The sequence below is a fragment of the Lacerta agilis genome, chromosome Z (genome assembly GCF_009819535.1).
Source record: "Lacerta agilis isolate rLacAgi1 chromosome Z, rLacAgi1.pri, whole genome shotgun sequence".
In the NCBI taxonomy this organism is placed as follows: domain Eukaryota; kingdom Metazoa; phylum Chordata; class Lepidosauria; order Squamata; family Lacertidae; genus Lacerta; species Lacerta agilis.
Genome location: NC_046331.1, coordinates 652,098 through 655,363, shown reverse-complemented (window position 1 = coordinate 655,363; position 3,266 = coordinate 652,098).

The following is a 3,266-nucleotide window of genomic DNA, read 5'->3' as shown; positions in this document are numbered from 1 at the left end:
GATCCTTCGCCGACGGCCAAACGAACATAATTAAAACATTCTTCGTTACCAATCTGCTTTTGTCCAGCTCATTAAACGGGAGTGCGGCTTCCAGCTCTCCTGTCCTCAGTTAAATGTAGGGGGAAAGGAGAAATTTGGGGAGAGAATAAATATATTTTTAGAAACGGGCGATGCTTTGTCACTAATTACACCTGGGGGGTGGGGAAATCTCATTAGATACTCATTTGCTTCGCAGAGTTTGAAACGTATCTAATGAGCTGCATTAGGGGCACTAACGATGATGAAGAAGATGAAGAAGAGGTTGGATTTGATATCCCGGTTTATCGCTCCCCGAAGGAGAAGGAGAAGAAGAAGAAGAAAATGATGAAGATGAAGAAGAAGATTATGAAGATGATGATGAAGATGGTGGTGAAGAAGAAGAAGATGAAGAAGAGGAGAAGGAGGAAGAAGATGAAGAAGAAGGTGATGATGATGATGATGAAGAAGACCAAACGTAGCCAGAGTGCTTTCCGCCCCCTGTCCCCCCAAAACAGTCCTTCTGCCTTGTCAGGATTCAACCTTCATCCATCCTCCAACGACCTCCAGGCACTCAAACAGGACCTTCACTGGTTCCGATTTGAAAGAGAGGAAGAAGAAGAAGAAGAAGATTATGAAGATGAAGAAGAAGAACATGATGATGATGAAGAAGAAGATTATGAAGATGAAGAAGAAGAACATGATGATGATGATGATGAAGATGAAAAAGATGATGATGATGAAGAAGATGAAGAAGAGGAGGAGGAGGAGGAAGAAGAAGATGATGATGAAGAAGAAGACGAAGAGGAGAAGGAGGAGGAAGAAGGTGATGAAGAAGAAGAAGGTGATGATGATGATGAAGAAGACCAAACGTAGCCAGAGTGCTTTCCGCCCCCTGTCCCCCCAAAACAGTCCTTCTTCCTTGTCAGGATTCAACCTTCATCTGTTAGCCGCCATCCATCCTCCAACTGCCTCCAGGCACTCAAACAGGACCTTCACTGGTTCCGATTTGAAAGAGAGGAAGAAGAAGAAGAAGAAGAAGAAGAAGAAGAAGAAGAAGAAGAAGAAAATGATGATGAAGAAGAAGATGATGAAGATGATGAAGAAGATGAAAAAGATGATGAGGAAGAAGAAGATGAGGAAGAAGAAGAGGAGGAGGAGGAAGATGATGATGAAGAAGAAGAAGATGAAGAAGAGGAGGAGGAGGAATAAGAAGAAGAAAATGATGATGAAGAAGATGATGAAGATGATGAAAAAGAAGAAGAAAATGACGATGATGATGTAGATGATGAAGAAGAAGATGAAGAAGAAAAAGATGATGATGAAGATTATGAAGATGATGATGAAGAAGATGAAGATGATGATGAAGAAGAAGATGAAAAAGATGATGATGATGAAGAGGAGGAAGAAGATGAAAAAGAAGATGATGATGAAGATGAAGAAGATGAAGAAGAGGAGGAGGAAGAAGAAGAAGGTGATGATGATGATGATGATGAAGACCAAACGTAGCCAGAGTGCTTTCCGCCCCTTGTCCCCCCCCAAAAAAAACAGTCCTTCTGCCATGTCAGGATTCAACCTCCATCCGTCAGCCGCCATCCACCCTCCAACCGCCTCCGTCCGGCGAGGAGAGGCACTCTGCACATGCCCAAGAGCACTGTTGCGCTTCTCCTCGGCCGGCCACACCGTTTCCTGTTCCGCCCCCGATCCCTCTCCTCTCCGAGAAACGAGAATTTCTCGCAAGGATGAATTCTTCATGTCCCCCCCCTCTTCTCTTTCTTCTCGGTAGCCAATTAACGGACAAACGAATAACGAGCAGCGATTCCGATTCAGCTTTCCAGCAAACAAACCTCGGCCAAATAAGAGATTAGCCAAGAATTCGGTATTTCTCTGCGTAACCTTCTATCTCTCCATCACTCCTTTCTGGGTCAAGGTTTTCTTTTGGGTACTGGGGGGGGGGGAGGATTTGACCGGTGGTCGGAATGAGGAGGAATGATGCTCCTCGATAATGAGCTCTTTGAACCAAAATCAAACAAAAAGGGGTTTTAGATACGAAGAAGGCCTTGTGCGATGGACACATCAACTGGAGCCTTGCGAGATCTGAAAAGAAACATGGAGAACTCTTGGGGAATTTCCCTTCCCTTCTCCCCCTTTTTTCTTCCCTGCTAATTTCCCAGACGGAAGCCAGATTAATCACACACAGAGGAGGGCAACCAAAAATGGTCCAAGGCCTGGAAACGATGCCTTAGGAGGAACGGCTTCGGGAGCTGGGTATGTTTAGCCTGGAGAAGAGAAGCTTAAGGGGCGAGAGGATAGCCATGTTCAAATATATCAAAGGATGTCATCTGGAGGAGGGAGAAAGGTTGTCTTCTGCTGCTCCGGAGAAGCGGACACGGGGCAATGGATTCAAACTCCAAGGAAGGAGATTCCACCTCAACATTAGGAAGAACTTCCTGTGAGTAAGAGCTGGGATTTGCTGCCAAGGAGGGTGGCGGAGTCTCCTTCTTTGGAGGTCTTGAAGCGGAGGCTTGAGAGCCGTCCGTCAGGAATGCTTGGATGGGGTTTCCTGCTTGGCAGGGGGTTGGACTGGATGGCCCTTGGGGGTCTCTTCCAACTCCGGGATTCTCGGATTCTTCCCCTTCTCCTTGCCAGGAGGTGACGGGACCGGGGACAGATTGAAGGCTGGTTTATTCTGTGGGTGCGACCCGCCGAACCCACTCCTGATCCATTGCAGCCCTACTCCTTTTCTCAGCCCCATTCGGAAGCCAGCAAAACATTTTCCAGCTGCCTCCATCCAAAGTGGCTTCCTCTCTGGGGACCCACAACCCTCCGCCATCAATATAATGCTTGAATCACCCTTGTATATCACATTAGCACTCCTGCCTCCTGTTTTCAACTCGGCGCCCCCTTTCCCCCCTCCCCACATTTACTCCCAGCTCTAAATCGTTCTTTATAAAAGGGTCTGCGGGGACCTTGTTATTTTTACGAGCGCAATAAGCCAGCTCCGCGGTCGGGTGGAGGGAGGGGGGGCCGCGCCAAAAGACGGAGAGGGAGCCCCAAACTCAGCTGATCCAGAGATGGAAAGGCTGGAGGCCGCCTCGCCAAAGATGGGGACGAAACGGTGTCCATCCAAGAAGCCGGCACCATAATTCAAAAGCATCCATTCTCCGGCGATCGGCCTTCTTGATGGTCCAGCTCTCACTTCCGTACATCACTACTGGGAAAACCATCGCTTTAACTATACGGACCTTTGT